The sequence below is a fragment of the Branchiostoma belcheri genome, unplaced genomic scaffold, assembly GCF_001625305.1.
Source record: "Branchiostoma belcheri isolate BF01 breed outbred unplaced genomic scaffold, Haploidv18h27 scaffold369, whole genome shotgun sequence".
NCBI classification, from domain to species: domain Eukaryota; kingdom Metazoa; phylum Chordata; class Leptocardii; order Amphioxiformes; family Branchiostomatidae; genus Branchiostoma; species Branchiostoma belcheri.
The window spans coordinates 24492-39458 of NW_017803986.1; positions in this window are offsets into that span (position 1 = coordinate 24492).

Genomic DNA, 14967 nt, shown 5'->3' on the forward strand with positions numbered 1-14967 from the left:
AACCTAAAATTAGTAGTTGATAAAACACACAGCTATCTGTAGTGTCTAATTTTCGTACAATTTTCAACAGGACGGCGGTTTGTATTTTCTCCGCGCATGGGGGGAGAAAGGACAGTGGAACGACTACGAGTGCTCCAGCCCTCATCCCTACGTTTGCAAGACTCCTAAATGATATAAATATTAAATCATGTTATTTGAGGAAAATACTCCTAGACTGAAGACAATGTAGGACCAAATAAAGCGTAGCCATTGGAGCAAACTGTACGTTAGTAAAGATCGTCAGATGTGTATTCGTGGTTTAATGCTCCTGTTTCTAGCTTGATCATATGTAGGAGGAATGGTTAAATGAAATGATCACTCTGTTTTTAGCATTGTTTAGAAACTAAAATTAGTTCCTAAGAAATTCGAAGCAATTTGTATAATGTCACATCAAGAAATTTTTGTCGGTGACATCAGCACGCAAAATAATTTTCACCTGATTTTCAAAAAAAGGGACAGTGGTCTGAGGTTTGTTGCCATGACGGAACGTTGATGGCAGATAAATGCAAAAAGACAAGGCAAGGCTCTAAATTTATTGTTTTTTTCTTTTATTTTCATACAGTGGTGTGCAGTATATCATTCCTTTATATGTGATGGTGGCTATTTCTGATATTCAATCAGTTCAGTTCATCCATCAGGTGACACCATGTGCTGTCACGCATGTCAGAGGACAATTCAACAACGCCCACCAATATTCCCAATGATCAAAACCATTAACACAATGATACAAAACTAATATTTCTCAAAGTTGTTTCAGTTCGAAATTGCTGTTGTAATAGTCAGCAATTTAGCACAATATAGGCATCATGTCTTTTTAACAAGTTTAATGGTGTCAAAATTTGAAAATGTAGGAATCTTGTTTTCTGGACTGCAATTTTTTCGTCCAATCGCATTAGAGTGGGATTCTTACGAGGTATGTCTAACTTTTCATTACCTGGATTTCATTATGTACATGTAGTAGAAATAGTACATGAATTGTCATAGTCTAAGATTACTTTGTTCGGGTCACAAATCTTAGGCTGTATTCAGATGTTGGCATAAGGCTCTTAAGTATGAGTGGACGCAAAAGAACAGTGCAGTAAAGTCTTTTTCAAATATTTCTATTAATGTATCAGTAACCAAGGCCGTGTTGCAATATAAAACATCCAAGTACAGTTCGATTAAAAGGAAAACGTGATGCTTGCAAGCGAGCAAAAAGAATGACTAGCACATTACCTGAAATTAGGTCTCGCATTTTGACGTTTGGAGGATCCTTTTAGTCAAGCAAGGCTGGTATGACTTTGAAACAAAATGTTTCTAAAGTAAACTAAACCTATGACTCTATCATACTAACATTTAATGCACATCCTTTGGGTTATAGACATTTTCGTAGCAGAAGTGTCCAAAGTAAAATCACTATATAATGGCAAGTGCGTAATTACGAAATCCAACTGAGAGTCTGCAGAGTAAAGTACGTTTTGAAAATTTTAGAAAATATTGAATATATAATTCGGGACAAAAGATGCATTTTGGCGTAGTTTGCATGGTTGTATTAGAGTGTTTTTCATTAACATAAGTTAAATCAAATGTGTACTTATTTAATCGATTAGAAAGACGTGTGCCTTTACAAAGTCGTGAAGCATAACGGCTAATGATTTCTATGTACAGGCCATAAACCTTTAAACTTAATGCAACTTCAGACTTCTACCTTGAAGTTCGCGAACGATTGATTGAATGACTTCTGACCCCAGGCTTATATTTTAATTAAGTCGCATTTTACCTTCTCTTATTGGATAAAAACATCACTTCATGAGTTGTTTGCATTAAGTTTCAGTATATGTTTAACAAATATGTTTTGATTTTCCCCGGATTGGCTTATTGATCTCAAAGATATATTCAAACGTTGACGTGTTAGTGGGGACCCCAGCAAAATTTCTAGTTATAGCCATTACAAATATAATGTTATTTTGAAACTCTACACGTAATTGAAAACATTTACATTTATGTTTTATTAGTTTGATCACAGGAACAATGTAGTGCTCCATGAGAAAATAAAAATCCATCTTTTTGGAAGAAGTGTCATCTCTGCTTATTGTAGGTTTTCTTAATGATACATAAATTATGATAATGAGGACTTATTGTTCCCATTAAAATATGTCAAATCATTTCTGTTAGATGAATGAAACTATAGTAGTATAAAATTACTGTAAGAGCCAACAGTAAAGATATTTTAACGAGATTTAATACGAGTAGAGGCGGACCAGGAGCTGCTACTGATTCATCCGAACCTAGCTAGCCGTGTGGGGGGGGGACTACGTGGGGGCTGTGAGTGAGGACAGGGCTCTTTAATCCGAGTGTGTAGAAGGTAGTATAGGAAGGAATTGGAAAAAAATATTTCAGTGTTTGGTGTTTGTAGTGACTTTTTGTTTCCGTTGTTTTCTCATCGTGTGGCACGTATTGTGGATCTTGTTCGTTATGTTATGTTGAGCCTGACTTAGCTGTCCTTCATGTTGGTGCAAATAACATTTTTATATTTCTATGTTGAAAATAACAGACCTATCGACAGTGACATGACTGGCAAGGACGCTCTTATCATGACAGCTAAAGACCGTTTCCCGTCTGCTTCTATACTTGTTTCCAGTGCCCTTCGCCACAAATAATAGATCGATATTTGAAGACTTAATGACAGATCTGGCAAAGTTATATAACCAAGGACATGTTCTCATATTGGTGATTTGAATTCCAGGACAGGTAGCTTACAAAAACAAATCTTTGACGACCTTGATGAAAACTCTACAGAAATCGAATTACATTTAACGATAGTGGTCACATTGGATTGTACAGAACTGTTTGTAGAAAAGCCATCAGACCTTCATCCGAGGAAGCAATTGTATTACAATTACAAGCATCATGAGACTATCAAGTTTCTGATCGGTGTTAGCCCTAGCTTAGCTGTTACTTTCTATTTTCGTTGTTATGAGAGAAGGGCATCTGATAAGTTTATTGTTGGTAACTCAAGTGAGCTCTTAGAGTCACTCCATCCAGGTGATGCTGTACTGGAAGACAAGGGTTTTAAAGTAAAGGGGAACTGAATGAGCTTAGGGTTAAGTGAATCATGGAACAGGAACAGCGCCTACCTTTGGTTTATGAAGTTGGTATTCCGAAAAAAAAAAGATTTTCAATTGTTATGTTTACCGAAGGAAAACATCTTGTTTTTGCTCCATTTGTTCTTCTTTAGTTCCTAACACTAACCTCTGACCTGGCCAATGGCCTCTTTTGTTTACGTCTGTCACCATAGTAATTGGTGTTGGGTTACATAATGTTGCAATTTCGTAGCAGGCATTTGGACTCCTGTCATCATTATACATGTATGTGAATATCGCCTGTAGTTTAGTATGGGACTCTGGGAGCTTTACTTCAACTTTTCGCTCTTTCTTCTATCACGTTTAGGTTCAGAAGATTGACAAACTGTTTGACAAACTGTTCCACGACGTGCAGAAGGTGGTTCTTGCTATATATTATGTTCTTCGTGTGAAAGATTATTTATAAATACATTTATCCATGTAAAAGTCATTTGTACAGTTGTTTTTGATTACGAAATAGATCCAAAAGGAAAAGAAGAAAATGAGAAGAAATATGAAAATAAAGATTCTATGATTCGCCATACTGTACTCTATTACTATGTGTTTATTGTTATTTGTTCAACCTTCATGACTACGTAGATTTTACAATCAAGGCAACTTTTTCTTTTTGCCAAACTTTTTTTTATTCGCATCAGGTTTGGGGTTCATAGAGGATCTTATCCATATAATCAAATCAACATGGCCTTACTAACGTAACTCTGCCATGAAATTGTGGGCCTTCTCATCCCTTCAGGTTAACACCCACCATTACCATGCAGTGTGCATGAGCTGCTATAGGAACCACTGGTGCCTCATGGATAACTGCACCTTATGCATACACTTCATGGGGCGCCCGTGATGCGGGAAGGATAAGCAGCTGCTCCAGTGAGTATATCACTTTCAATCTGCATGCTCAACAGAATTTGTTACATTCCCTGCTATTGATAAATTTAATTTCATTCTAGAATTTAATTGTTTTTAACCCTTACTGTGCACATATACATGTATATCAAAGAATCCTTAGAACAACTAGTATAAGTTGATTCATCTATTGTCTTTTACGTAAGTTGTATACCCACGTACTGTCTGTTATGCCTATATGTAGTTTAAGACCGTACGAACGTTACTTTTGTTGTGTCAATTAACTTCTGAAATAGTCAATTTCTAGAGCGAGTATTTTATGAGAATTCTATGTACATTACTATGTACAGTACTTAGAAAAAAGACCTCCTCTTAGCTGCAAATCACGCGAATTACCAGTGTCACAGAAACGAGGTGAGAAAAGGAAAGCGACCTAAGAAAAGTGAATAACAAGATGTCAAGGAAGACAAGAGTGTTCTATTTCTCGCTTCACTTTGTAACAGACCATACTCTTTGTACCACCAGGATGCCTAATTTATAAGTACTGAATCACATTTTTATGTGTAAGGTGTGCACATGGTTGAATGTGCCCGCGACAACTTAAAGGTGCTGAACAAACTATACCAAGACAAGGGGCTAAAGAACTCAAATGATAAGTGGTATGGTAGGTAAAAGATTATTATCTATAATAACCTAATATTAATCCGATTTTATCATGATTAAATTTAAACTGCTTTTTTAGCTTGCAGGAACAAATTTTTAATGGTAGTTCACTTTTCCCCAACAGCAACAAGGCTGACCTGACCGCTGTTCTTTGTTCTCCAGGTCACCCCTGGGTAAACGCCATTCACTATCGGTTTGTACTGGTTTCTCTTACGAGTAATCATCTGAATCATCGTAGAGCTTTATCATTTTTTTCCAATATTCATGAAAATCGTTCAACGCTGAACATGGAAAGCAGAGGAACGCCGACGTTCGAATACGGAAATGCTCTATCAAATGTCAGTTATACGATTCGATTTTTTGTACAGATATTTTCTGACAACACGAAAAAAAAATTGCTGTTGTTCGGTGAAATAAAATGTTCTCTTCATGAAACAAAAGAAAATATTTGACCACAGCCTCGTTTACTGGTGTTTCTGTAACTAGTAAAATGTATGTACGAATATCTGACACTCAAGGAAGTGATAGGAGAGAATGTTAGGAGTGGCGGTAACCTGCTGGCTGCCATGGACGATAGATGTGCTTGGAATGGTAAAGGGAAAACCTGTGTTGTCTGGCATGCCAACATTCAGCGAGAATTTAAAATGCATCACCAAACCAATGTGCAGTAAATACCGTATTAAAGTTGGTCAGTGCAGCATCCGACTTTGAAACCCTAAATCAATGGAAGGTAACGCAGTCTATCCCCATAGGTTTGTTGAAAAAAGTGAACGAGTCAAATACGTTTTGGGAAAACTATCCCGAAGACAACAACCTCTAAGAGGATGTACTTGTCGTTCGAGACATTTCTGAACAGTAACATTTTCGACGCTAACGTTGCTAACACACCACTGAGCAACCGTCTACCTGTGTGGCAGGGCGCCTGGTAGCAGGGGGCGGAGGAATATAATCAAAGAAGTCTAAGCACTTTACCACAGACGTAGACGCTGAAGCCTGTTAACAAATATAACGTTATTCGCCCAATTACGTAATCCCATAATGCAACGCGCTGGAGAGGTAAATAAACAACAATGGCGTCCGTACCGGGAAACGTCGTCTGCAAGTTTTCGCCGGCCGGCACCAGCAGCAGTACATCGCAGGTTCGTACTCATGTGAAGCTTTCCTTCGTTAATTAAACTGAATATGTCGGAGGGGGTAAAATCTGTGTGGTTTCTTATGTTTAGGACCGAAACTAATGCCGATATCCACCGTAGCCCCTGCCGGCGAAAAAAGCAGGTTGCCGGTTAACACCTACGGCAAGCGGCCGGCGAAAAATCGCCTCCTGCTTTTTATTAAATTCCTCGCAACGGGGTTTAACACCCAACTGGTAGTCGTACATCCGATTTGCCCCAATGAAATACTTTAGTATTGTCGAAATGACATGTTCAAGTACTAAGTACGTCAGAGGGCTGGTAAGGCCGTAAGCAGGGGAGGCAGCGAGAAGACATGGACGTACAGCCGAGAAGACGCAGCGGCTATAGCCCGAGCGCATATTTCCCCTCTGTTATAGATCCAGAATTATGAAATATGCACAAATAGCATAACATGAGTAACTAATGATGTGGTTTTATTACAGGTAAAGTATTCCGGGTCCTTTTGCTCCGCAATGGGTTGCTCTCACAGCGCGGACAAGGCCCTGGGCCTGAAAAGGTCCTATTACAGGTTTCCTCTGGCCGACAAGGGGAGGCTAAGGTCCTGGATGTCAAGGATACCAAGAAAGAATTGGACGCCAACAAAGTACAGCCGAATTTGCAGTGACCATTTTGTGGGGGGTAAGTAATGTTTATAGTACATATTCATGACATCTTATTCACACAAAAAACTAAATTGGAATTCAGTTTAGCCTCTGTCACATAATATGGATCAAGTCACTATATAACCTCCTTGGTCAAATTATTGCTATCTAACCACATGTATCGTGATAACATGTACATGTCAAAGTATAACTTGCTTTCTTTTCATTTTCAAGCAGAAATAATAAGTGCTCTAGATAATTTACACATGTAATTTAACTTTGTAATCCCAAGTTAGTACTGTGTTGAATTCTTAAATTTCTTAAAATGGAAATGTTTACTTAGAATGTGCCCATATATATTTCACTGCAGGTGTGAAGACAGACACAGTTGGATCTCCTGGGGTACCTGCCAACGTTGTTCCTGGGTGGGACAGGAGGGCTGATCCCGAAGAAACGTACCACCAGAAGTGCAATGAAGGCAGCCTCAGCACACTGCGAGTCACTGTCAAGTCGTGGTTAAGAAGGAATATTCAAAAGTCCGGATCCCAAGCTGTAGCTGCGAGCAAGGGGAGACCGGCAAAAGCTTACTAGTGGTAGCAAAGAGATAGCAGATGAAGAAATTGACCATGACTATATAGAGACCAGATCTATGCAGGGCCCAATGACGGAAGTGGAGTATCTGAAAGAAAAGCTAAAAGAGAACGAGTCATTGTGCACCAAAACCATGCAGCGTACATTGATGCTGGAAAGCATGACAGAGGAAGACTTCCCACTGTTCACGGGGCTACCAAACAGAAAAGTCTTTGATGCGTTAAGCAACCACTTGCAACGACGTGGGTATGCTAAGGTATGACCAACTGATACCTTTCAGTTATCCATCCAAATTATTCAAAATCCAGTTGAACATCCATCATGTGTTTATATGGGCAGCCGAATAGCACATATTCTGTAAAAAATGCTTTTTGAACCTTGTCAACACACATGCCTGACTTTTCCTTTAACTTTGTAGGTGACCCTTTGGCGTGGAAGTAAAGCCATGGCCAGTCAACAAGTGGGGGTGTTCAACAACAGGAGGTCAGAGAGACGGCTTTCCTTTGATGAGGAACTGTACTTAGTTCTTCTAAAACTGAAGACTGGCTTCTCGAACCTNACGAAGATTATAACCTAAAATTAGTAGTTGATAAAACACACAGCTATCTGTAGTGTCTAATTTTCGTACAATTTTCAACAGGACGGCGGTTTGTATTTTCTCCGCGCATGGGGGGAGAAAGGACAGTGGAACGACTACGAGTGCTCCAGCCCTCATCCCTACGTTTGCAAGACTCCTAAATGATATAAATATTAAATCATGTTATTTGAGAAAAATACTCCTAGACTGAAGACAATGTAGGACCAAATAAAGCGTAGCCATTGGAGCAAACTGTACGTTAGTAAAGATCGTCAGATGTGTATTCGTGGTTTAATGCTCCTGTTTCTAGCTTGATCATATGTAGGAGGAATGGTTAAATGAAATGATCACTCTGTTTTTAGCATTGTTTAGAAACTAAAATTAGTTCTTAAGAAATTCGAAGCAATTTGTATAATGCCACATCAAGAAATTTGTGTCGGTGACATCAGCACGCAAAATAATTTTCACCTGATTTTCAAAAAAAGGGACAGTGGTCTGAGGTTTGTTGCCATGACAGAACGTTGATGGCAGATAAATACAAAAAGACAAGGCAAGGCTCTAAATTTATTGTTTTTCTTTTATTTTCATACAGTGGTGTACAGTATATCATTCCTTTATATGTGATGGTGGCTATTTCTGATATTCAACCAGTTCAGTTCATCCATCAGGTGACACCATGTGCTGTCACGCATGTCAAAGGACAATTCAACAACGCCCACCAATATTCCCAATGATCAAAACCATTAACACAATGATACAAAACTAATATTTCTTAAAGTTGTTTCAGTTCGAAATTGGTGTTGTAATAGTCAGCAATTTAGCACACTATAGGCATCATGTCTTTTTAACAAGTTTAATGGTGTCAAAATTTAAAAATGTAGGAATCTTGTTTTCTGGACTGCAATTTTTTCGTCCAATCGCATTAGAGTGGGATTCTTACGAGGTATGTCTAACTTTTCATTACCTGGATTTCATTACGTACATGTAGTAGAAATAGTACATGAATTGTCAAAGTCTAAGATTACCTTGTTTGGGTCACAAATCTTAGGCTGTATTCAGATGTTAGCATAAGGCTCTTAAGTATGAGTGGACGCAAAAGAACAGTGCAGTAAAGTCTTTTTCAAATATTTCTATTAATGTATCAGTAACCAAGGCCGTGTTGCAATATAAAAACATCCAAGTACAGTTCGATTAAAAGGAAAACGTGATGCTTGCAAGAGAGCAAAAAGAATGACTAGCACATTACCTGAAATTAGGTCTCGCATTTTGACGTTTGGAGGATCCTTTTAGTCAAGCAAGGCTGGTATGACTTTGAAAAAAAAGTTTCTAAAGTAAACTAAATCTATGACTCTATCATACTAACATATAATGCACATCCTTGAAGTTTCTAAGCAGAAGTGTCTAAAGTAAAATCACTATACAATGGCAAGTGCGTAATTACGAAATCCAACTGAGAGTCTGCAGAGTAAAGTACGTTTTGAACATTTTAGAAAGCATTGAATATATAATTCGGGACAAAAGATGCATTTTGGCGTAGTTTGCATGGTTGTATTAGAGTGTTTTTCATTAACATAAGTTAAAGCAAATGTGTACTTATTTAATCGATTAGAAAGACGTGTGCCTTTACAAAGTCGTAAAGCATAACGGCTAATGATTTCTATGTACAGGCCATAAACCTTTAAACTTAATGCAACTTCAGACTTTTACCTTGAAGTCCGCGAACGATTGATTGATTGACTTCTGACCCCAGGCTTATATATTAATTAAGTCGCATTTTACCTTTTTTTATTTGGATAAAAACATCTCTTTATGAGTTGTTTGCATTAAGTTTCATTATATGTTTAACAAATATGTTTTTGATTTTCCCCGGATTGGCTTATTGATCTCAAAGATATATTCAAACGTTGACGTGTTAGTGGGGACCCCAGCAAAATTTCTAGTTATAGCCATTACAAATATAATGTTATTTTGAAACTCTACACGTAATTGAAAACATTTACATTTATGTTTTATTAGTTTGATCACAGGAACAATGTAGTGCTCTATGATAAAATAAAAATCCATCTTTTTGGAAGAAGTGTCATTTCTGCTTATTGTAGGTTTTCTTAATGATACATAAATTATGATAATGAGGACTTATTGTTCCATTAAAATATGTCAAATCATTTCTGTTAGATAAATGAAACTATAGTAGTATAAAATTACTGTAAGAGCCAACAGTAAAGGTATTTTAACGAGATTTAATACGAGTAGAGGCGGACCAGGAGCTGCTACTGATTCACTCGAACCTAGCTAGCCGGGGGGGGGGGACTTCGTGGAGGCTGTGAGTGAGGACAGGGCTCTTAAATCCGAGTGTGTAGAAGGTAGTATAGGGAAGTATTTGAAAAAAAATCAGTGTTTGGTGTTTGTAGTGACTTTTTGTTTCCGTTGTTTTCTCATCGTGTGGCACGTATTGTGGATGTTGTTCGGTATGTTATGTTGAGCCTTACTTTCGCTGTCCTTCATGTTGGTGCAAATAACATTTCTTTAAACAGACCCATCGACAGTGACATGACTGGCAAGGACGCTCTTATTATGACAGCTAAAGACCGTTTCCCGTCTGCTTCTATACTTGTTTCCAGTGCCCTTCGCCACAAATAATAGATCGATATTTGAAGACTTAATGACAGATCTGGCAAAATTAAGTAACCAAGGACATGTTCTCATTCTTGGTGATTTGAATTCCAGGACAGGTAGCCTACAAAAACAAATCTTTAAAGACCTTGATGAAAACTCTACAGAAATCGAATTACATTTAACGAGAGTGGTCACATTGGATTGTACAGAACTATTTGTAGAAAAACCATCAGACCTTCATCCGAGGAAGCAATTGTATTACAATTACAAGCATCATGAGACTATCAAGTCTCTGATCGGTGTTAGCTCTAGCTTAGGTGTTACTTTCTATTCTCGTTGTTATGAGAGAAGGGCATCTGATAAGTTTATTGTTGGTAACTCAAGTGAGCTCTTAGAGTCACTCCATCCAGGTGATGCTGTACTGGAAGACAGGGGTTTTAAAGTAAAGGGGAGACTGAATGAGCTTAGGGTTAAGTCAATCATGGAACAGGAACAGCGCCTACCTTTTTGATATTCCGAAAAAAAAATTCAATTGTTATGTTTACCGAAGGAAAACATATTGTTTTTGCTCCATTTCTTCTTCTTTAGTTCCTAACACTAACCTCTGACCTGGCCAATGGCCTCTTTTGTTTACGTCTGTCACCATAGTAATTGGTGTTGGGTTACATAATGTTGCAATTTCGTAGCAGGCATTTGGACTCTCTCTCTCTCTCCCATAGCTTAGTCAGCCGTCGGGGCAGCATGATATTTGGCCAAGTTCTTCCACTGCTGGCGGTCCTCCGCCAGTCTGGCCATCTGGTTGGCTGTTACACCAGTCCACTCTTTTAAGTCTGTAATCCATGACCGACGGGGACGTCCCCGCGGCCGTGCGCCTTCCACCTTACCCTGGAGAACTGTATGTGACAGTGTGCCTTTGGCCCTAGACACATGTCCGAACCACTGTAACTGATGACTCCTGTCATCATTATTCATGTATGCGAATGTCGCCTGTAGTGTAGTATGGGAGCTTTACTTCAACTTTTCGCTCTTTCTTCTATCACGTTTAGGTTCAGAAGATTGACAAACTGTTTGACAAACTGTTCCACGACGTGCAGAAGGTGGTGAAGAGTTCTTGCTATATATTATGTTCTACGTGTGAAAGATTATTTATAAATACATTTATTCATGTAAAAGTCATTTGTACAGTTGTTTTTGATTACGAAATACATGTAAATCCCAAAGGAAAAGAAGAAAATGAGAAGAAATATGAAAATAAAGATTTTATGATTCGCCATACTGTACTCTATTACTATGTGTTTAGTTATTTGTTCAACCTTCATGACTACGTAGATTTTACAATCAAGGCAACTTTTTCTTTTTGCCAAACTTTTTTTGATTCGCATTAGGTTTGGGGTTCATAGAGGATCTTATCCATATAATCAAATCAACATGACCTTACTAACGTAACTCTGCCATGAAAATGTGGGCCTTCTCATCCCTTCAGGTTAACACCCACCATTACCATGCAGTGTGCTTGAGCTGCTATAGGAACCACTGGTGCCTCATGGATAACTGCACCTTATGCATACACTTCATGGGGCGCCCGTGATCCGGGAAGGCTAGGCAGCTGCTCCAGTATGTCTAGACTATGCATGATGTACAAAATGACTAATAAACTGGTGGATGTCCCAACTACTAAGTACCTAATACCAGCCCAGAAGAGAACAAGAAATAGCCACGCATTCAAGTACCAGAGTTATCAACCAAGGATTGAGGTGTTCAAGAATTCATTCTTTCCTAGAACTATCGCAGAGTGGAACTCTCTGTCACCAAGTACAGTGACATTAGATAGCTTTAAACAATGTCTAGAGCTAGAAGTTCAAGGGTTAGGTGTAACAAGTCGATCGGTGTAATGTAGCAGGCTGATTCCGCGCCGCGTGCCTGCGAAGCTGGTGTGTTACGCCGAAAGGCGGTTATACCGGCTATACAGATACAGATACAGATGTCACTTTCTTTCTGCAATCTGCATGCTCAACAGAATTTGTTACATTCCCTGCTATTGATAAATTCAATTTCATTCTAGAATGTAATTGTTTTTAACCCTTACTGTGCACATATACATGTATATCAAAGAATCCTTAGAACAACTAGTATAAGTTGATTCATCTATTGTCTTTTACGTAAGTTGTATACCCACGTACTGTCTGTTATGTCTATATGTAGTTTAAGACCGTACGAACGTTACTTTTGTTGTGTCAATTAACTTCTGAAATAGTCAATTTCTAGAGCGAGTATTTTATGAGAATTCTATGTACCTTACTATGTACAGTACTTAGAAAAAAGACCTCCTCTTAGCTGCAAATCACGCCATTAGAAAAGGCGAATTACCAGTGTCACAGAAACGAGGTGAGAAAAGGAAAGCGACCTAAGAAAAGTGAATAACAAGATGTCAAGGAAGACAAGAGTGTTCTATTTCTCGCTTCACTTTGTAACAGACCATGCTCTTTGTACCACCAGGATGCCTAATTTATAAGTACTGAATCACATTTTTATGTGTAAGGTGTGCACATGGTTGAATGTGCCCGCGACAACTTAAAGGTGCTGAACATACTATACCAAGACAAGGGGCTAAAGAACTCAAATGATAAGTGGTATGGTAGGTAAAAGATTATTATCTATAATAACCTAATATTAATCCGATTTTATCATGATTAAATTTAAACTGCTTTTTTAGCTTGCAGGAACAAATTTTTAATGGTAGTTCACTTTTCCCCAACAGCAACAAGGCTGACCTGACCGCTGTTCTTTGTTCCCCAGGTCACCCCTGGGTAAACGCCATTCACTATCGGTTTGTACTGGTTTCTCTTACGAGTAATCATCTGAATCATCGTAGAGCTTTATCAATTTTTTTTCGAATATTCATGAAAATCGTTCAACGCTGAACATGGAAAGCAGAGGAACGCCGACGTTCGAATACGAAAATGCTCTCTCAAATGTCAGTTATACGATTCGATTTATTGTACAGATATTTTCTGACAACACGAAAAAAAAGGTTGCTGTTGTTCGGTGAAATAAAATGTTCTCTTCATGAAACAAAAGAAAATATTTGACCACAGCCTCGTTTACTGGTTTTCTGTAACTAGTAAAATGTATGTACGAATATCTGACACTCAAGGAAGTGATAGGAGAGAATGTTAGGAGTGGCGGTACCCTGCTGGCTGCCATGGACGATAGATGTGCTTGGAATGGTAAAGGGAAAACCTGTCTTGCCTGGCATGCCAAAATTCAGCGAGAATTTGAAATGCATCACCAAACCAATGTGCAGTAAATACCGTATCAAAGTTGGTCAGTGCAGCATCCTACTTTGAAACCCTAAATCAATGGAAGGTAACGCAGTCTATCCCCATAGGTTTGTTGAAAAAAGTGAACGAGTCAAATACGTTTTGGGAAAACTATCCCGAAGACAACAACTTCTAAGAGGATGTACTTGTCGTTCGAGACATTTCTGAACAGTCACATTTTCGACGCTAACGTTGCTAACACACCACTGAGCCACCGTCTACCTGTGTGGCAGGGCGCCTGGTAGCAGGGGGCGGACGAATATAATCAAAGAAGTCTAAGCACTTTACCACAGACGTAGACGCTGAAGCCTGTTGACAAATATAACGTTATTCGCCCCATTACGTAATCCCATAATGCAACGCGCGCTGGAGAGGTAAACAAACAACAATGGCGTCCGTACCGGGAAACGTCGTCTGCAAGTTTTCGCCGGCCGGCACCAGCACCAGCAGCAGTACATCGCAGTTTCGTACTCATGTGAAGCTTTCCTTCGTTAATTAAACTGAATATGTCGGAGGGAGTAAAATCTGTGTGGTTTCTTATGTTTAGGACCAAAACTAATGCCGATATCCACCGTAGCCCCCTGCCGGCGAAAAAAGCCGGTTGCCGGTTAACACCTACGGCAAGCGGCCGGCGAAAAATCGCCTCCTTCCTTTTTATTAAATTCCTCGCAACGGGGTTTAACACCCAACTGGTAGTCGTACATCCGATTTGCCCCAATGAAATACTTTAGCATTGTGGAAATGACATGTTCAAGTACTAAGGCCACACCGATTTAATTTTATGGATGACATCCTCTAAAGACCCCCAAACTAGTGCGCGCGGGCGAATAAAAAAAATTCCGGCCAAAAGTAAAAATGCTACTAAACCACAGGAATACAAAGCTGGTATTGTGAATTCGCAACAGTACTTAGCGAGGTATACGGCACTAACTGCGGCATTTATGAATCGGTACTGTACTTATGCACTGAGTTCTTGAGTCGTGGAGCTTCGTATTCGATAGCCTTGGTGCTCGGCTCCGTTTTGTCGCTGACTACCATGGACTACCCAGGCCTAGAGCCAGGCCGGCCAGAGCCTCGGTGGAGGTGATCTTTTTTTTTTTTAGGGCGACAGGCGAAAATCAATGCGCGCGCGGATGTCATCCATAAAATTAAATCAGTGTGGCCTAAGTACGTCAGAGGGCTGGTAAGGCCGTAAGCAGGGGAGGCAGCGAGAAGACATGGACGTACAGCCGAGAAGACGCAGCGGCTATAGGCCGAGCGCATATTTCCCCTCTGTTATAGATCCAGAATTATGAAATATGCACAAATAGCATAACATGAGTAACTAATGATGTGTTTTTTTTACAGGTGAAGTATTCCGGGTCCTTTTGCTCCGCAATGGGTTGCTCTCACAGCGCGGGCAGGGACAAGGCCCTGGGCCTGAAA